Raw genomic sequence first — 22,512 nt, 5'->3', positions numbered from 1 at the left:
GGTCTTGATGTTATAACTGTTATGAAACATATTCATATATTGTGGGTTGTAGAATCTCGAAACCTGCCTGGTCTACGGCCTCTTGAATATCAATTTGCAAACATATTTCCTTTTAACGTCGTTCAGTTCTTCTTTATTGATTGATTCTAGTACTTGATTTACTTCGGACTCTGACGAAATCATAATGCGCAACTTGTTTGCCCGATAACTTAGCTGTATTTTAGTACGCCAAGGTACATTTTGATAGCAAGACTTTGTTTTAGGGAATATATCCATAGAAATGGCCAACTATTTGTATATATGCAAATTAGATTATTAGGGTATTTCTAATAGCTGTTTTTTCTTGTATCTCCTTATCAGAAAAGAATCATCAACTTATGTCTTGATATTAGAACTATAATGATTCAGATTCATATCTTGCGGCAATGTGTTGTAGACTTTCGAAGCCTGTGGTAATATAGCATCTTGCATATCAATTTGCATACGTTATTGCAAATACTGTTATTCATTTTTTTATTCTGAATTGGTTGATTCCAGTACTTGATTTTCCTCGGACTCAGATGACACCATGTACACTTTGTTTCTGGACCGATAGCATATCTATTTTTCGCTACGCCAAGGTACATTTTAATAGCAAAACTTTGTTTTAGGGGAAAATATGTTGAGAAAATGGGAAAATATTTGCATAATTCATTATGCAAATGAGATGCATGTATTATTTTAATACTTAAAGTCGGTTCTTGTATCTCTTTATCACACAACGAATCATGAACCGGTCTTGATACAATGATACGAATTATGATTCAGATCCATATATTGCGGCAATGCGTTGTAGAATCTAGAATCCCGCCAGTTATGTATCCTCTTGTATACCAATTTGCATAGATATTTGCATAAGTGTTATTCAATTCTTTTGAAATGATTAATTTTGATTCGACTCTGGCGACAACAAGTACCTTTTCTTTGCCCGATAACTTGTTAAAATGATTAAAAACAGAACAAAATGCATTGCTGTAGCAGCGGCAACTCCTAATTTGCATATTTCACTTCTTAATTTGCATATATTAGTGAAAGTTATGATCAATTGATGAGCTAGCTTTTGTATTTGCATCTTGATTTCTGAAATTATTACTATTTCTGCATGTCTAGGGAGATTGTATAAAAATTAGATCATCGAAACACCGTAAAATGCAATGAATTGGCGGCCATTTTGTTTATGCAAATTAGATGCTCTTAGACTCAAAATTCCGCTTGGGAACCGGAATTTTTGGATTCAGCATACTTGAATTATACAAAATAGACCGGTTCCCAGCTTTTACTAAAAAATGCCTCTAACAGTCATATTTTCCCCAAATCCCACTAGACTACAAGAGCAATCAAGTGCCTAAAACTTCGTAGAATCAGACCCATGACATACATTACAACCTGTACAATGATCCACATTTCTCTGTGACTACTTGACCAAATTGAGTGGGGATTTCTGCATAATTTCTGCACACAGTCACTACTGGTTGAGAAGACTACTTTAGGTTATGATGTCACATGCATAGAATAATATAAGGAAAATATAAAGAGAATTCCACAATGTCATTTTTTGGGAAAAGGTACACATTCCCTTGACTTGTTTACCGGTCATTTGATTTGATATTGATCTAAAGCAGATGTCAAAAAACTGCCATGGTTCTTTTGATGCCCATGTACTCTGCAGTTACATTCATGCGATGTTCCTAATTAAGATTAGCTCAGAGTTCTAAAATTTTGTAAGCTCGGAGCTCAGCCCTGTGTAGATGCACTCACAAGTTAGCAATCATAAAGGTCACTGTAAAGCAAGATATTTTCGCAGCATAAAGTTTTCACTAATTGCCTCTGGCATTCCAAGAATGCATAGATACCAAAGACGCTTAACTGATAAGACAGGAAAGTGCGCGCTAATCCTGTACAAAACAAATGGACAGCGCGCGGTCCTCATGCGTATTACGCACATCACCTGAGACCACTCAGTTAACTTCAAAGACAGCACGTCTCAGGTGATGTGCGTCTTTGCCTGAGACGCGCTGTCTTTGAAGATGTTGTTTATCAAGCGTCTTTGATTGTGAGATCATATTGTTGCCAAATTTTTACCTCCACGAAATAATCCTTCTTACTTTCAAATCTCGTTCTTCAAATTAATCCCCTTAATCGAAAAAAAGCTACGACTATAATTTTTAAATCTTTTTAAGATAATAAAAATATCACTACCTTTTGAAATGAATGATGTTTCTAGGTGTACTGAGTTTGTCCTTAGCTCTCTTTTGTATCGTCATGTAGGGTAGCCATTTTGTGTCCATTTTTATCGCGCGCCTTCGTATCTTGTTATCTCTACTATCTTTGATAGATACATACAAGTAGTTTCAGGGTGTTACATAAGCACTTGCCTGATTACCCGGGGCAAGTAAAAATCAAAGTTAGGCAAGTGTTTGGACCAATGAGAAAAAATGCTTGCCCGAACTGGGCAAGCAAAAAGTATTTAAGCCATCTTTATTTCCCAACACTTACGTGAGGAAGTTTCACCAATCCAACATCAATACTCTATCGAAGCAAGTTTGTTACTCCCCACATGTGCCATTTATTCACATGATTGGGTTTTATCAAACCCTAGGCTTTACAAGTGATTTTCTTTATCATTTTCTTATATCTTAAAAGACTTTCTTTTCGGCAAGTAAAATTCGTGTTTGGGCAAGTGTTCTGCAACAATTTGAAGATCTGCTTGCCCAACTGGGCTAGTGGTAACAAAACGTCGCTGGGGTGACAAGACCTTGTATACCATCTACAAAATGTCAAATGTTCAGGAGAGCCAAAAAACATGGCAGCCGAAGTACTACACCGAATGGGATAGCCTTTCCTTTGGCATGCCGTGGTGGCTTCATTTTGGAGTAAGACAGTTGGGATTTGGACAGGACATCACTTAACCAATTACTTGACCATTAATCCAAAAAAATCATTTTCACCAAAATTGTAGATACAAGGTCTTGTCACCCCAGTGACGAAAAAGTTATTTAGCACCCTGCTAGTGTAGACAATAATTTTTGTGTACATTTTTATTGCGTGAATCTTGGCTCTCGTGAAATTAATGAAATTAAAATGTACATGCAAACATTTCTCGTTTCACAGAGTTGATGATCAGAACAAGATTTCTCAGGGTTTACACTATTATTATATCCATCATCTATGGGGGGGGGGGGGTCACCACTTGTCATAGTTTGGCATCATGTGGACATGATTTAAAGGGACTGTACAGTACTGGTTGAGGTGGAGATTCTGGTTTATAACATTCCTAAGTGAGATAATGAGAAACCTCTTATGAAATATGAAACAGCATGTAATTTTAAGAAGGATTCAACGTTTAATTGATGAAAATTGGTTTTCAAATGGCTTAGATATCCAAAAGAGTGATAATAATAAAAGGCGACAGGCCATGCCTTTTATTAGGATCTCTTTGATTCACCTTGCTTTTGGATATCTCAGCCATTTCAAAACCGATTTTCATCAAATAAACTTTTGATACCCCTTAGAATTGCATGCTCTTTGACGTCCCATAGAGTGGTTTCTGAATATCTTGCAAAACGTTAAAAACTAAATCCTCACCTCAACCAGAACTGTACACACCCGTTAAGAGTCATTGCTCTCAAAAGTTTGCAATTGTAAAGATTTTTAAGATCAAAACAAGATTTCAGAGGGTTTATTCTTTATCCATCACAAGCTTAGGGGGTCCCCACTCATAGTTTGCCGTCATGTTGACATGATAATCAACTTTCACATGTCCATATTTCTGCGCGATTAATTTTTATTCGCAGGTTCTTGAATTCGCACTGCATAATTGTTAATGCATTTAAAAAAGTGCAGAGAAAATTTTGAAGATTTTTTGCAGGTTTTAGAATTCGCTTTAGGCAAAAGTAGCACGAAATGCGTGAAAGTTAATGCACCGCGGAAAACTTGTGCGGTATTCCAGCCTTTACAGTAACTCAAAAGTATGTGTGACCTCTCTGTGGACCCCATTCCCTTTTTAGAGTCTACACTCTGAGATGATATTGTTATGTCATCGCTTATGTCATCCAGCGGTGAGAACTACTCTACCTTTAAAGAATAAGTTCCAACAAGTAGAAGAGATTTTTATTTTTTTTAATCAGACAAGATGGGAAGATAGTATTTTGTAGAGTTTGTGAGAACTCTATTATGTAATAGGCTTGACCTTTTAAGAATAGGTTTGCAAGACATAGAAAGGTAAGTAAAGTTCTTTTTTTTTATTTGACAAGATGGGAAAAAGTGTTAAACAGAATTTGAAGTCCATCACTTGTTCAGTGACATAAAAAACGTCAGTCATTAATGTACTCTCTAGAAAAAATCGAGTGAAAATATTCACTCTTAAAGGAGTGAATACAAAAAAGAGTGAATTTAGAGTGAAATTGGAGTTAATTTTGAGTGAAAATGTTCATTTTCACTTGTTTTAGAGTGACCTCAGGGATCACTCCAAAATCTTCGAGTGATCCTTGAGGTCACTCCAAAATGAGTGAAAATGATCATTTTCACTCAAAACTAACTCCAATTTCACTCTAAATTCACTCTTTTTTGTATTCACTCCTTTAAGAGTGAATATTTTCACTTGATTTTATTTAGAGAGTATAAAATTGTGATTACCTGTCAGTACTTCGAATGAAAAGTACTCTACCACATTCAGCTTGACCTTTACATAAGTTCCATCAATTAGCTTTGGTTTTTTCAATCAGACAAGATGGAAAGAAAATTACCAAATCTAAAGGTTATTACATGCTCAATGACAGAGATAATATCAGTCATTATTTTCAATACAAAATTTTGTTAATTTGAGATTATTATGCCATCACTTTTATTAGAACTCTCTGGTTGGTATTTGGTTGTTGAGTCAGTATCTGTAAGTTTACATAACTGTAATATAGGTAGAACCCCCCATTTCCTGTCATCAGTACTATCCTGAATTAATTGTCTTTTCCATGTTTTAAACACATTTCAATACCCACTACCAAATTACATATTTTTGCAAAGGCCTTATGGGTCACATTTCACGAGTTGTTGCCTATATCATCTCTATTGTGAGTTGAGAGGGAGGCCTTGTCTGCTGCGCAGCTCCATTGTGCAGTGTGACCCGAGGAGGGGAGATGTGTAGTTGGCAGTGGTTGGCATGGGCAGCTTGGAGCAGCTATAAACGCATTTCAAACTGACTTTGCAGTTATCATCTTCATAGAAATGTGTTTCTTTCTCAAATGCAATCGCAAAATGTTGCACCTTTTCGGCAGTTCAGAAAGTTGTTTCCGATCCCATAATCAAAACAGCTTTGCGTTTTAAATATCAACCTCCCAAATGTCCATGAAAGTTGTTTTGAAGCCTATATAGTTCTAGGCCAGAAGGGAGTTGATAAACGCACCCCTAGATGATTACAAAGTTCGCTAGAACTGCTGGATATGAAGGATATTTTCTTCGCGAGTTCAAGTAAACAGTTTTACGATGACTTCAGTGGTTATCTGTGCCAACAAGAGCGAGACTCACAGAGACTCACAAGGACATTACAGCATCATCAACTTATCAGATTTTACATTTAAATGGCCGATATCAGGAATCGAAGCGAAGCGAAGCGTTCCAAGGAAGCGTGTGAAACTTGCAAAGTGCTACTCTATCATCTGTTGTGTGTGTGTGTGTGTGTGTGTGTGTGTGTGTGTATGTGTGTCTAGTGTTTTTTTTTTTTTGATGGGAAATCCAAATTTCATAATAAGACTTAAAATTATCAATCTCCTTGTTTGAATTGATTCTATAGTGTCATTCACTCAAACCAAATAGAGGGGTGTTTATTGCGATGCAAATCTGAAGATTATTAGCACTCGTACAGATGGACAGAAGTATTCTTCTAATTTGTTGAACACACTGCACATGCCTGATAACTACCAAAATGATTTTATGACCATGCAAACTGTTGTGATGTGTCTTGAATAATGACATTAAAAAAAATCTTTATATTGTTTCCTTCAGAATTCAAGACACTTGCCATTGTGCAAATAACCAAGTGCTATTTCTCAAAATAGTGGTGGTAATTCAGAAATTGTTCCAATATTTCTTGGGATTTGGATGGTAATGCTGATTGTGCCGTAGTCAGTGCGATTTTGTGTCCACGCTGCCCCAAATCTTAAGATACATGTATGGATCAAGATGCAAATCTTGAGATTTGACCCCTGCTATTGTAATTTGCGTTGGTGTGAATGCCACTTACATTAACGTCAGGTGAATTGTTTTTCTCTTTAAAGATGAGAGTCGCCCTCATGTGACTGCAACATGACAGGTGCCATACTCCTCTCTGTCAGTGTGATACAGGATGTGATCGTTAGTGACTTCATTTGTAGGAATTTATTTCCGCTGTTCATGTGGCACATGAAGCCATGAACCAATGTATTTCTCAAAATGAAGAGTTTGAACACAAAATCGGCTAAGCACCATTTTTGCACATTTTGAAGTTAAGTCTGTTATCAGTACCAGTGCCAAAAAACCGGTCTTTCCAGTGATGCATCGCTCGTTTTAAAGGAGGAATATCTTGAAGTTATGATATAAAATGTCCCATATTTTCTCATTATTTTCTCTGTTTTTAGCAGCTGTAATTGCAAATATTTCAAACAAGAATGGAGTTAACTAAATTTGTGATCAAACTGTTCAAATATTGGGGATAGTTGTATTGATGAATATGACACACGCACACACACACACACACACACACACTCGTGCATGCGCAGTTACTATGGATTTTCTTATAATGAATGTTCCAGGAAATGACCATACTATAAAACATCTTTCATGGCACTCTTTATCATTAGTGGCTCAACTTCAAACCTGAAGAAAAAACAATGTTTTAAAACAATGTTTTTAAACACTGCTGACTACTCTGTATGGATAACCAAATACTCAGGCATGATAATGTTTGGAAAAGTTTTAATTAGGACATTATCTGCCAGGAGTGGAGATATGATGGATTGAAGATTTAAATAGTCATTGTGGGTCAAAGGAAAACATCAAGGTACCACATCTTCATTGGCTATTTTAATTTGCATGCATGGATGCTGCTGATATCACTGTTTAAAACAGTGGAGACATGTGAACTAAATGATTTGAACTAAGAATAATTATGTGCTTTGGTGCACATATTTGCTGATGGGCAATTCTGTTGTAGCAGGCCATTGCTAGTCATGTTTTTTTTTTTTTGTATCTCGGTGGACAGCAAATGAATATCAGTTCAATCAGGCCACCCTTTGTCTCCCCATGCTACTTGGTCTTTAATGGTATAGGTTCCTTCAACCACTCTGGAACTTTCCGTAAGGATCTCCAACCTCCAAATTCTAGAGCTTTCCACTCACCCTGACTTCTTGGCTTTATATGTATGTGCATGACCACATTTCTAAGAACAGCCAACACAGAACACACTCGGCCACATAATGCAATCAACATGTACACACACTGTATGTATTGACTTACAGTGTGTATTATATACACACATAGTACATACTATGTGATTGTCATAATTGTATACACAAACACATACACACACACACACACACAGGTGTGTGTGAAGGAATTTCCCCCAGAGAATTGGGCTTGAACATATTTAATAGCATTTTCTTCTGTGTTCCATTAGTAGCTGCATTTAAGAGGCCTATATATTTTGTAGGTGCTGTGTAGAAAGTTCTGAAATAGAAAGCTGTAGAAACTTACCTTTGTGTACTTCTCCCCTATTCTGATCAATCTGATACGTGCACATATCCATGCATTTATGAAACCAGATCTCATGAATGTACATTCATGTGTACATTCATGAGAGGAACGTGACTTAACCCATCCACGTACGGGCCTCTGTGTAATCTGTAATATCGTGCCTGCCTAGTAAGTTGGCCATGAACTTGGGCGCGATCTTCCCTACGGCGCGATCTACACGCGAAGAGCATTCATACGTCATTGAAAAAACTGCCTGTGTCATTCCCACTAGGCAGGAGGGATGATGCGTGTACACTTGTGCTAATATGCACTTAGTTGACTCAATACAGCACTAGTTTATGTGAATTTTTGAAAAGAAATAATAAATTGTGCAGGAATTATGAAAAAATATTGTTTCTGTGTATTTCATTGATAAATCCTCTTCATTTCAAGCCATCTGTAATCACATCTTACCCACTTGCGAATCGACGTGTCCATAATGTCCTCGAGCCCCCCCCCCCCCCCCCCCACATAGCTCTGGAACATTCCATTCAATGACGGGGTTTTTATTTTGCAACGTTATCTAATAACTCTCATGTAAGCAAGTTCTTGCTATGGCTAATCTATTTTGTAATGTATCATAATCTATCTATGCTGAGATAGCCTAATTCAAATTTGCAGAGACATAGAAAAAGATTTGTTTTACAATCGTGATACGTTCAACTACTCATTTACCCTGTGCTGAAATCCGCATGTCTGCTCCGCACATGTTATCGCTATCGCTCAAACTTCGATCGCGATGGCTTGTGTGTGTACAGGTACACAGTGCTAGTGTGACGTGTGTGGAGAAGCATGGGGCTGAAAAAACACGGAACTCCTACCACGTGGTGTAGTGAAAAACAAATCAGACGTTCGAAGTCGTACATTCAAGAGCTAAAACAGACAAAAAGCGAATTCAAAGTCCACTGAAAAGGTCTTGACATTGTAATGTATGTTCCAAAATCATGTCTGGCTTAGTTTTGAGAGAATTTTCTACACGCACGAGATCAGGAATGAGATCGGTGAACTGGCTAACAACGTGTGTACTGTGAACATGTGACTGGCTTGTGCACATGGCCTAGCTAGGTGATCGTGAGAGTGCGGCAAGAACGCTAGGAATGCACCCGAGATGCTGTGTGTTGCAAATTCTTGGGGTGAAATTAGACTTCCTTGTTCAGCCCGTCTAGTATCTATATTTTTTTAAATAATTCTAATTCTTCATAAAATCACGATAAAAAAACTTCATATATTCATTTTATATTTTAGAAGCGTAATATGAAATATTTTGGGGTTTTTTCAGTCCAAGAAAAAAAAATAATTTGAATAAAAAAATAATAATAAATAGTCGTTCTTGACTCAAGTCTAATTTCCTGCGCCTTCTTGCAGTTACCCCGCAGTTGCCCATGGATACGATGCATAAATAATCAGCTGTTTACTGAGTCGTACTAGTGTACCACCCTACTGTTCTTGTTCAAATTGAGAGGATTGTTATTTTATCGGCGGCACTTAGTTTTATAACCTCATCCAATAAAAAGACAAATTCAAACATCAAATGGTGTGACAGTTTTTGTCAGAATTCCCTATCAATTTCACCTTGTTGCCAGGATAGTTTTCAGATTTCACTTGCTTCATTATCGAAGCTGTTTGACATTTGAAAGAACTGCTCCATAAGAAATCACCTTTCATTTGTTATTTATTTTCACAAACAAGTATTTCGGTCACTTGAATATTTCTTATTATTATTTCAATGTCATGATATTTCATGATGGTTATGTATTCTGTCTTTACATGGCAAGATGGGATTTTTTTTTTTCCATCCAGGGTCAAAGAAGAAAGTGACAGGAAGGAAAACAAAAGGATAGGGAGGAAATGAAAAGGATACAATGACACATCTGATCAGCAGGCTCTTTTTTATTACAATGGTGAATGCAGTACATCAGAATTTAAGTACAGTTCTAAATAATTTATCAGTTGAAAAATGAGCAAAGAAAATGGATTTCATCGAGTTCTAAATGAAAACTAAATTAGCATCGCCATTATGATTTAGATCTAGAACCTAGTGCTAGTACTACAGAATAGACCTGATGCAAACTTGTTTTCAAGCTTTTGGTTGAGTTTCTTCAGAGACACGAATTTTGGTAGCACAATACCCGAGTGAATAAGAAAAAGGAAAAAAAAATAAATACACAACTGTAATGCAGGTCTCTAGACCACTCCCGCGCACGAGCGAGCATCAGCCCCCGTTTCGTCAGTGTCACTCTCGTCATTGGCCTAGGCTAGGCTACTCGTGTCGTAGTTTTACTCGCCATCATCAATGTCATACATGGTTACACAAAATAAATTACATCTTGCCATCACCTCAACCACAGCAAAACCCTGAATATCACTCCCATCATAGTCACTCTCAGCTCACAAAACATATCAGCAAACGATACAGACATCGCAGACCTAGCTAACTAGCTCTAAACATAGTTGTAACTACGCCACGTTAGACATTAGTTGTACACAAAAATGAAACGGAGGTGAAAAACTAGTAATGAATACACGAAGATCATCAACGATGGCATATTACCGTAGAAAAAAATACACAGAACATCTTGCACCCAAAAAAAATCGAGGTAAAAAACTACGATGAGAAAAACTAGGGTGAAAACACGATGCTTGGAAGACGAACGATGAAGACACTACGGCAAAAATGCTTACACGGAAAACAAACGAGTGAGTACCACACAAACTACGATGTTTTCGCACATACGTAGATAAGCTACATCGTGTTCAATCAAAAAACTCAACAAACACTAGGACAAAAACTCACCTCTAAATTGTTGCAAACGAGATAATCACTTAGAAAAAATGAACAAAACACTCTCAGAAGTACGATTGTACTCTGAGAATGAAAGATATAGAATGATACGAAAGCAAAAGAGAGAAAAGAGAGAGAGAAATGGACGGGAAACCTAGAGAAGGTACCCACACTCACTAACGTAAATGAAATTCAACACACACACCCCCGTGCCCCAGCATAGCAGTACACGTACACACACAAGGAGATATCGTCAAGCACTCTATGAGGAGATCGATATCACGATACCGCGCGTAAGAAATCACTGCAGTTGCTGGGGCAACAAAGATACATGCGCGCTGTAAACATGAATATTGATTAGTTTCTCAGCAGGCTCGAACCCCTGGCAGATGTTTTGGCCAATAAGAGACATTCTAAAATATGTTTCTTTGCATAAATTATTTTTCTGAGTCCCAGTAAGGATCTCTGTGATTGGCTAAAATTATTCTACAGCTCCTGGCCAAGCCTTAGGTCCTAGGACGCCCTCTTTTGGTCATAAATAATAAAAACCACGTTTTTTGTGGGAGGTGACGGGGATGGGTTAAAGCAAAGAAAAGCTTGAAAACATTATTCGGGCAGGTGGCCAACACAAGAATAAAAGTCGACCACGCAAGGTTGCATTATGCTGTCTTTGTTGACAGGAGAGCGTTTTATTGCCAGCACTCCGGCAAGTGTTATGTGACCCTACATGTCAATATCAACAAAAAGTCACTGCATAGATTTGTAGTTAAGAGCAGATTATTCTGAAAGAGCAGACATTGACCTCTAAAATGATGTACATGTATAACTCAGTTCAAATGGACTCTCCTAACCTATCTGAATATTAGAAAGAAAGCACACATTCTCAAAAAGTGTGTACCAGCTGAGAAAAGAGGCTCTGAAGTGGAGGGATTTTTCAATCGCTTAATCTGCTACCGAGCCATGTGCCATGCAATGAATGGGAACAAAAACAGGATTTAAAGCATACCTAATCACACTATTCTACCATTAAAAAAAGTGTTCTAGAAAAAAATTGCTGAAAACACAATTTTCTTTTGTTTTATGATCCCAAACTTAACAGTAATGTAGAAGTATTGCTCTTTCAGAATATGTAGAACTCAAGTTACTAGGTTGACCCGTTTCACTTATTTTGAGTCCTCACACAAAATTAGTGAGTATAATTTTGTTGGTTTTGTGATGCATTGTCACATGTATTGTAGGGATGGTTACAGTCAGGCAAACCTATTTTCCTCCACAGCAGAATTATACAGAACTGATATTTGTGTGTGTGTGTGTGTGTGTGTGTGTGTGTGTGTGTCTGTGTCTGTGTGTGTGTGTGCCATGCTTATAACCTTCCAAGTTCTTTCATGCTGTCTCTTCTACAAGGGGTTGCTCAAAGGGAAATTTGTCCTTTTGTTTAATAGACTATACAAATAATTAGGAAGAGTCAAGCAAATAATAATGATTATACAGTAAAATTCATTCAGCTAAACTAGGAAAAAAGTTATATGTTTTTGCAAAACAGAATCATCAGTTGCAACCTAAGATACATTTCTTTTTTCAGAGTGGTGATAATTTGTTGGTTTGGTAATGGACTCGCCTTGCTTGAGTCCAGTTTAACATCCTTGCTTGAGTCCAGTTTAAAGCCCCAGTCACATAGACATCCCGGATCGCCCCGGATCTGATCCAGGGTGATCCAGGGAGAGATACGTGTTGATGCCTTACAATGTAGACGTCCTTGGACATCTGTGTATGTCCGTGTAGATCCGGGGACATCGGGAAGGCGAACACGGCAACTTTTGGCGGTCAAAATCATCCGGCGTCATCCAGGGATTGCCATGTTGGCAAAGCAATCCGGGATGGTCCGTTTGGCTGGCTGCCATGTAGCCGCCGTGTTGACCTGTGTAGCTGCCATATTTGTCCATGTAGACGCCACACTCTTCCGGCCTTATCTGTGTTGCTGCCGTGTTGATACCGTGTGTACAGTCATATCAACGCTCGCCAACACTCCTTAGAGGTCGAAACTATCCCCCAGATCTCGGATCTCCCCGGATCTCCGCGGATCTCCCTGGATCACCGTGTAGATCCTTTAGATCTGTGTTTACATGTGACTGGGGCCTAACATCCTTGCTTGAGTCCATTTTAACATCAAGTAGCATTCTGCTTTAAATTGACATGTTGAGGATGTATTAGAAGGAAAACTAACAAATTTGTGGTATATCATGTTTTTTTTTTTTAATTTTACACACAAGTCTGACACATGTGACAGTATTCTAGGAAGTTCAAAGTTTCTGTGTTGAGCCTGTGAATTGTTCAAGTCAAGTTCAAGCCAAGAACTGGTGCCCTGTTCATCATTAACCCGTTGAGGACGAGCTGATTTTGCTGTAACACATTTCCAATAGACACCTGCCCGAGTATACTTGGGACTCATGTCAATGTGTGTAAGTTTACCAATACCCTGAGTATTATGTTTGATATATTTGTAAAATATACCTGAGACATGCTCTCTGCAAAAAGAAGAAAAAAAAAGAAAAAGTAAATTCTGACAATCAAAGGTCAAATGTTGATGAACTTGACACCTGATTTAGGTGTCATATATTGTGTGTTGTCAATAAGTTTCCACAGCTTTGAGTTATGACAGCAGAATTTGTGCCTCTAGTACATCACCTAAAGATGCTGGTCAAGTTTGAATGTAATTGGTTAAGTCTGACAAGGTCAAAGGTCAAAAGATCAGTGAACTTACACTGAGAAACACTACAACCACACATTTGCGATATATATGGGTGAGACATCTCGTCACTTGTGGTTTTGCTGCGTGACTCACTCGACACTTGCTGTGCACCTTGTCAACGTATGAAACAGCAGACATACGTGTGGCACAGGTAATCGGAAGCAACGTCGTCTGGAAGACAGAGTCAGGTGTTTCTAAACTGATGTGCAGGGTTGCCTGAATTCCTTCATGTTTACTTCATCAGGAGCATTAGTGTATGATTATCTTTAATGCCAGGTACCTAGGAGACACTGCTGAACAGTTTTGTGTTGGGCCCCCACTTCTAAAAGTTGCTTAACTTTACCAGCTGAACTGGATGATAATATTATTCATATGGCAGAAAAGACATTGAGGCTACAAAAATATTTTGCTGCTACTTTTATACTTACCTAAAAAACAATATCAACAACAACAACAACAACAAACCTGTCAAGTTCATTATAACTATTCTTGTTTGTGAGTATGATTAAATTAGGCCTATATGTGATTTTTTTTTTTTTTTTTTTTTTTTGTAGTGCTGTGTGACTCACTGCACACTAGCTGTGCATCTCGGGGGCAGATCCAGGAATCTGTAAAGGGGGGGGGGGGGAACTAATATTTCTGGTGCCACTTCCCGGTTTCATTTCATTTTTTTCTTTTTATTTCTTTTGTTTTAAACGAAAAATAAAGGGGGGGCGTGCGCCCGTTTTGTGCCCCCCCCCCCCTGGATCCACCACTGCATCTAGTCAACGTATAAAACAGAAGACATGCGTGTGGCACAGGTAATCGGAAGCAACATATTGTCTGAAAGACACTGCATGATGTGCAGGGTCGTGAGTAAATTTCTTAAAGTTTGCTATAGTTAACAGGAGCAGTAGTTTGAGATATCTAACAAACTATGTAGCTTCAACGGACAACTGTTGAGCACTTTCAATTGGTTTTGTATCCCAGTTGACTCATCTGGCTGAATTAAAGTATTGAAGTTAAAACAAATATTGCTGCTACTCCACTTACCAAAAACCAACAGCAGCGTATCAAGACTGCAGCCACAATGAACTTGTCATGTGTTCATGACCTCTTTCTGTTGTGTTTAGTATGGTACATTAATGATTAAATTGCGTGTGGCTTTCGTACTCCATTGCAGTACTGCATGTGATGACTCACAGAACACTTGCTATTAGCTTTCATGTTGTCAGTGCTCTAACATTAAACACAGACATACAACTGTTGTATATATGGGACAGGTGATTCGGAGCTATAGTTGTACATATACCCTTGAACATTTATGTTGTTTGGAAGGCTGCGTCATGTGTTTGTAAACTGCTATGTTAATTTCCTCACCTAGGCAAACTGAGGAGGAGCAATTGTTTTGTAAATACCGTACTTATACCCCTATCATGCTTAGCAAATTTTACTCAAGATTTCCAGGGAACCCCCGGGGCGACAGTGTAGCGTGAAAGGCATTGTGGGTAATCTCCCCTGAGATAAAATGCCACATGACTTTTTAGAAATCTTACCCTGGAATCATCCCAGGTAACCTCCGGAGTATTCCCGCGGACTCTAGCTGGGGGACACTGTTGTGTGAAAGGCATCCTGGATTAAACTTGTGGATGTAAAAGCAAAGGTCAACAACCTACCAACAATATATCTTGTGGGCCAGTTTTGCACATGTGCCATATAATGTCTACTTCCACTGCAGAGAGCGGGCCAGAGAAATTCAACCAGGGGCTCATTGGCTATCGTGAAAGAATTTTTACCTGGTGTGGAACCTCGTTTATAATTCCCCCGCTGAACCTTCCTGGGTGATTCCTAAAAGTAACCTTGTGTGAAAGGGGTATTAGGGACACTGTTGAGCAGTGTCAAACTTTGCATTCAGAGCTGAATAATGATGTTAAAATGGCTGTAAAAAAACATTGAAGCTTCAAACATAACTTAAAATAGAGAAGCACTCTGAGAGTGCAGACTTCTGCCAAGCAGCTCATTTCCACCACTGATCTTTTTCTTCCGCGGAGATCAGTGATTTCCACCCATATATGTACGTATATATGCATGCTGATAATCGCCCATCAATTTCCCAATATAGAAGCCTTTTGTTATGTCATCAACTTCCAGCTGCGTGGTGCGCCTCGCCCTAGCAAAACTAGGGTAGAGCATGCTCTTTTAGTGCGTGTATGCAGACCTAAAAAAATGTGCAGAACTTCCAAGTTCATTTACCCTGCCTGCCAAAATATCTAAAATCTTTCATACACGTGTAGAATCCATAAAAATTCCCAGTTCACTACCAAAATTTAATCATCTGTTCTTTGTGTCATTCTCAACCTTTCCTGTAAGTTTCATCCAAATCTGTTCAGTTGAGTTATTTTGCACACGGCCAAACAAACCAACAAACAAATGCTAATGAAAACATCACCGCCTCCCTTGGTGGAGGTAAAATAACTGAGACTTCAGTTGCAAAACTCCTTGGTCATACCCTGAGTTATGGTGTTGTGCAGCTATAGTGCCATGTCACATTAGTATTTTAAAGATGAACAGATTACACATCTCCAAATCTTGGCAATCCGCAACAATGATCCCAGTGCCAATTCAGTACCGTACTGGACGTGTTTAATGTACAGTTGAACCTCTCTTTTATCTGGCCTCCCTTTATCCAGATCTCTCTATTATACGGACGCAATCTCGCCGTGATTTTTTAAAAATAATTACGGGAGGAAAGGGGGATTCCCAACTCCTTGAGAACTCCTACACAAACACACATGAATTACATATACTTGATACATTTCTTAATAATTATTTAGGTAAATCATCCCAAGAATTTATTAAAGAAAATGATTTCATTCTTGCAAACACGAACCTCTATTTTGGGGTCTGTTTCTGAGTGTAACAATGAAAAGGTTGCAGTATACATATTACTACATGTGGTACTACAATGGGCTACATCAGTACTGTATGTGTATGTATTATGTACATAAAGCATTGAGTCTCCCGTATCCGGCCAATAGTTATCCGGATGAGCCCCGGTCCCGACTTGTCCGGATACGAGAGGTTCAACTGTATGTTACAATAATCATACTTTTTAGCTTGACTGAGACATAGGCTCATGTAAGACATTGCGATCACTCATCTTACGGCTTCCGTTGTGCGTCATGCAGTGATCATTTATAAACTTTTACATTTTTATCCTCTTCGTGAAAACCCCATGACTGATTTTCACCAAACTTGGCAGTTAGCATCCCAAGGGGGATAGAATCTCAATTTATTCAAATTTGTGCTACAAAGTCTTTTTGCATAGTACATAGTAAGTCAGTATATTACAAATGCTTTCAACTTTTCTTTTGGTAGCCCAGGTTACAGTACCTGGTACTGAAAAAAAGTTTGATGATTTTAACAAAATGGCAAATTTCTATTTGGCACCCCAGGGTAGAAAAATCACATTGTGTACCGGTATTACAAATGTGTGTCATTATCATAATTATTACCTCCGCCAAGGGAGGATGTTATGTTATGTATGGAAATCACTGATCTCTACGGAAGAATAAGATCATTGGTGATGCATATGGAAATTTCAGTAGCTGCTTGGCGGAGGTCTGTGCTCTCAGAGTGCTTCTCTAGTTTCTAATGTTATGCACAAGATGCTGACAAGACTATTTAAAGCAGTTCAGTTGCACAACATGTTTGGAAATGGCTGAACATCACTGGCTCCTTTGGGTTAACCTCTAGGTTAACATGAACAGCAGTGAACACAACGACATTAGCCAAGCATGTTGTGCCATGTTATTCAATATGTGATGGAGGATGAGGACTTCTTGTTATTGAGGTGGAGTGTGCAAGAACAATTAAAGCACAGCAGACATGGGTTTGAGAAAATGAGAAACAATGAAACTTGGGAGGACAAAATTTTGAAGAAAAAAAAATTGAAGTTAGTTCTGTGCATCATGCTGTACAGCTTCGCAAGAAGATTTGTGTGTCACTAACTAAATTTTTTGTGCCACATGAATTACTTGCATGCCCATCATGGGTTTGTGTGTGAGATATGTATGCACATTTGACTCAATTGGCACGGAATGGGTTAGCATGTAATGTGTACATGCATTCGACACATTGACAGTTTTCATTAATTGGTTCTAAGTCAGTTCATTGTGGTAATTTATTTTTCTAGGCCACATCTTGCGACATTTCTAATGAAGAAGCCTTATTGAAGAAAACTCACACCTGGCCTTCATTCAGCCCTCTGCTTAATAATCTCTTGCTTCCAAGAAGGCATACATTTACTCATATCCTTCTGTCACCGTTGTCCAGAGGACATCAAAATGGTGACCAAAGATTCTCAATGGATTTTAACCCTTCCACACCCAAAGCAAGTCTGTCATTTGTGCTTTGGCAGTGATAGTAGTATGATGGTGCTGAGAGATAAGGGAAACAAAGAGTTCCATCTCCTCCAGCCAGCCGTCGACTATGATTTACAAAAGAGGCTCGATCACCATATTTGTGAGACCCCTCATCATCCGTAAGACCGTATTAAAAGCACTCAAGATTACTCAAGGCAGATTACCGGATTGTCGTCAGTTGTAGCCATGGTAATGGCAATGAGTTTATCACAGGTCTGATACAAGCTGTACGCTAAGCCTTGCAAAGCAGTATGAAATGTGCTGTTGCTGTGCTCCCAGAGGCCTGTAGCTTCTGGTTTTAAGTGAGAGAGATTAGGAAAACGTCTGAGTAGGTAGGGGTTGTCATCCAGACCTGACTCTATAGGCAACCAGCATAGTATCTGAAATGTGTGGGTTAAGCCCAAATATGAATGTGGATTGAGTGAAAGCAGCAATATTGATAGAATACACAAATGGGCGTCTTACAAAAATTGGGCAATCCATTCAAAAGTTACCTGTTACATGAATTTTTAAAGTTTCAGTGCCGTCATTGCTGGATATTTTATTGTGGATAATATACAGAAAGCATAAAGAAAATGCAACATATTTTCATTCTTCAAGCCTAATGGAAGGGCACTTTACTTTAACGTACTTCTTTCATAAATCAAGGGAAATAATATTCCCTGTTATATATCCATAAAAAGTCACCAAAAGTCACCAATGGTTTGTGCTAAATATTGCTGCATTCACTCAAATCCACGCATATAACGTAAGTGGAAACTTGTCCTTTAAAACCTCTTGCATGTACTATGCTGAGAATTCGTATCTTGAATCTTGTTTGGTTCACCAAACTTTTGATACAGTTACTATGGAGAACAAGGAGGTAACCAGCTTGGCCAGTGCAGACTCCGCCAGCACCGAACCGCCCGACCTGACATGCGTGGTGTGCGGGGACAAGGCGAACGGCATGCACTACCGGGCGTTAACCTGTGAGGGCTGCAAGACGTTCTTCCGCCGCAACGCCCGCAACCGCCACCAACTGAAGTGCGAGATGATGAGCTCAGCGGGCTGTGAGATGGACATGTATACACGCAGGCACTGTGCGGCTTGCCGCATGAAGAAGTGTATCTCAGTAGGCATGCAACCAGACAGTGAGTGCCATGGCAACCTCCCTTTCCTCTCAAACCTCCACAAACACACCCCATCCCTCCACACCCCCCTCCACCTCTCCCCCCCCCCCCCCCCCACCAAGTTGTGTAACAGGGGGACCAAATTGTGGCCCAGTTTTCACATTTTCATCATCTCCTTTAATGGAGACACATGGTCATATTTGTCAACAAACTTGGCAGGTATTATTGCTACAAGTAGGGTGATAATTCTAAAAATACATGTACATATTGGTACAAATGGGCACCATTCCCATGACCCTCTTTGGACCCCCAGGGGACCCCAGAGCCCCAAGATTAGAGAATATAAGAAAAATGATTACATTAATAGAAATTCTATATCTAGCCGAAAGTACTCTTGGGTATCAAAATTATATTAGGGAGTGTTTGTTTGTTTCTTATGACAGACCCAGGGGTGACCACAATAGGGCAGGACAAAATTTGGGGCTAGTTTTCACATTTTTATCACCTTTTTGAAAATACATGGTCTAATTTTTTTTTGTATAAAATTGGCAGATATTATTCCCAGCGTGATAAAATTCACAAATGGACACCGTGTCCTCCTGTTCTATAGGCTCCCCAAAGTTCTCCAAATTTGCTGTGTTCTTTTTGGGTAATTGGTACATTCTGAAAGAATGTGTGAAAGGTAAACTTGGGATGCTCAGGTGAACACGAGATCCTTTCGTTTCTTGTCATTTTTAGAGCAGTATATGCTTTCGATGATTCTGCAACCAGAATACAGTGTTCTGTGACCAAAACAGGGCTCAAATTACTTTCTTTCCCCCAAACCTGATATATGTACTGACAGTAGGTTACAAAATTTTTGACAAAATAGGCAGCTTTAAACCACAGAAATATGGTTTCTGGAATTACATGAATATATTAGTTCCTTGCCAGCCAGACCCATGATGAGGCCATATAAACCATATTGCCTTTTTTGTACCTAATTTGCCTACGTAGATGTGGTTGCTACTAGTTGTATTAATTGTGAAAATATGTGCAATTTAAAAATTCCATGACTTCCTGTTTTGAGTTTTGGTTTGATGGTACTTCCACCATTCAATGTATGAGATTTACTGTGATAGAAAGCCAATTTGCTCTATGGCATAGGCCATATCACTATTCTTCCCTCTGTTGCAATATTGGACTTGCAGCTGATTCGGAGGTACCTATAATGTACCTCCTGAAATTGTCATAAGAACTGTCAAATCTTTTCGATCTTGTTTAGGGAAGAGCATGATGCCCTGTTGCACTCGATGCTACATGTATGAAACACTCTACAAATCAAGATGCTGTACCCAGATGCATAGAGAAGGGTACTTGTACAGTGTATATCATGGAGTGCTACAAAATTTGCTCGCAATCGAGTTATTGCCTAATCTTGCATACATGCAACAGATTTGAGGTGGGTGCATGACGTTTGTGCAGCGAGCCTTGCTGCTTACCAAGTATGTTCGTGGAAAGTACGCTGCCACCTTCAGCCTCTGTCCTGGTATTGCAAGCCCTGTCTATCTGGGCGTGCAACATTCAACATTACGCTTCCATGAGAACGGGCAGAAAATAATCAATTGCACAGTAGACCACACAGTGCATGCTATTTGCAGTGCCCCTAGTAACTCTAGTGTAAAGATCCTTGCTTTATTTTGCAGCAACTACGGCAGTGTCGGTTATTTGAAGTTTTAAAGGTATAGTTGACCTTTGGGAACAGTGATTTTAAAAATGTTCGAGCTATCACATTTGATGCACATGTGTAGGTCAGTTGTATCACAAAACATCCTGCCATAAAAAAAATTTGCAATAAAACCTAAAACATGAGCAGATATCACTATTTTTCTCATTAAATTGTAACTGTAGACAGTTTCGTCTAGAGACAATCTTATTATTATAGCTATTGTTCACAGTCTGTATATTCAACAATACTTTATAATATTGATTATACTGATTAACTTTTTCCACTGGTTGTTTCTATCCCTAACTCACGTTTTAGAACTATTTTGAAGTACTAAAGCTGGGTTTTTGTTTCATCTCCAAATGGTAAATAATGCCTTTAACCCATTGAGGACGAGTCCCTAGTATACTCTGGCAAGTGTCTAGATTGGAAGTGTGTGTTGTAGCAAAATCAGTCCGTCCTCAATGGGGTAATAACATCCTCCTTTTAAACTTCATGTTGCATGTTACTCCGGATGTTGTACTGCTTTGTAACTCCATCAAATTCAAATTTACACAAAGCACCTATAGTGGCCTCTCTTTTCTTTTCTTTTTTTTTGTAATGTGAGAGGGGAAGGGGGAAGGGGAAATATGAGGATTAGACTCTCCGTTTAATGCTGCCTTCAAGTCACGACCAGAATAAAACGTCTTGTCATTGATGAATCCTCATGTTCTAAATCTAAGCCATGGAATGATTCATTAAAGATCATATATAAATGTCAACCTCACTGGATGATCAATGGATTTTTGTCCTGCAAAGACTCAGATATTGCTTTGTGATGACGGATGCAATGTACTTTACAGTTGTTGCATTCACATTTACAGTGAAATGCCCCCTATTTTGTGTCGTAATTTGTAATAAATGCGGATACACCATGAAATACAGTGATATTAGGGAGCTTTAGATTTGCGGTGTGGAAGTTTGAGACGAGTGCGTTGAACGTTCTCCTCATTCCCTGCAGTGTGTTGAAAAGTAGCTATAGATTATGATATAGGACGCAACCTATAAAAAACAAAATGGCACCCCCTTATGATCGGTGCATCAAGTAGCTCTCTACGTCATGAATTGTGCGGAATCAACTGTTCAAATAGCACAGAACGCGTACGCGGGTAGTGAAAATTCAGGCGACGCAAGCTATAAATAGATCTACTTTGATCATGATTCTGCGCATGCTCAGAATAGGTATTTTTCCTTCTGAATGTGTCTGTTGCGAAAAATCTAAAGCTCCCTATTTAGGATGATACTTCAAACTTTGCAAGAACTGCTCATGCGAGATTTGAGCATGATTCATGTCATGAAATACCACCGATTCTACAATGGTGTCTCTCTCATCATGGAACCTTCTTCCGGGCTCAGAACTGTAGGAGAGATAGAGATGCATGTGCATGCACAGCGTTTTTTACCAATGTACATATTGTGCCATATATTCGTTTAATATTCGTGAATGAGAATGATGCCAAGTGAATTACCATGGTACACGTATCACAGCAGGGGTGGATCCAGGAATTCCATAAAGGGGAGGTGCCTTTACAAAATTAAAGGGGGGCACTTTTGAATCCGCCCCCCCTCGACGTTTCGCGCTATAATTCTGTAACGCGAGAAGACCTCGTCGCGAGGCTTCTTGACTTTCTTTGTTCAAGTCTTGCCTAACTTTCGGGACCAAATTTGCAACGTCCGTGCATATTTTTACAAAGCCACGCCCACTTTTGTAACAGTATATCGCCCCAAAACGGGCACAATTTTGTGATTTTGTGTACATTTCCTATGGAAAACAGTGCTCTGTCATGAAAGTCATTAAAACCTGATTATTTTTACAATTGATCACTTTCATTGATTAATTTTATGTTAATTATGGTAGAAAAATGGTCAGTGACTATTTTCGCTGAAAAAACAAATAAAAACAAAAGTAGAAAAACAAAGAAATA

General features: G+C 38.8%; 1 pseudogene; it reads left to right on the top strand.

Annotated features, from left to right (window-relative positions):
- LOC139728623 (vitamin D3 receptor-like) overlaps positions 1-22,512 on the top strand; it is a 74,775-nt pseudogene that overhangs the window by 30,115 nt on the left and 22,148 nt on the right.

Source organism: Diadema antillarum, unplaced genomic scaffold (assembly GCF_040938485.1).
Source record: "Diadema antillarum isolate AM-2024a unplaced genomic scaffold, OU_Dant_1.0 seq00000188_RagTag, whole genome shotgun sequence".
Classification (NCBI taxonomy): domain Eukaryota; kingdom Metazoa; phylum Echinodermata; class Echinoidea; order Diadematoida; family Diadematidae; genus Diadema; species Diadema antillarum.
The sequence above is the reverse complement of the archived record's forward strand: the minus strand, read 5'-3'. Positions and strand labels throughout refer to the sequence as shown.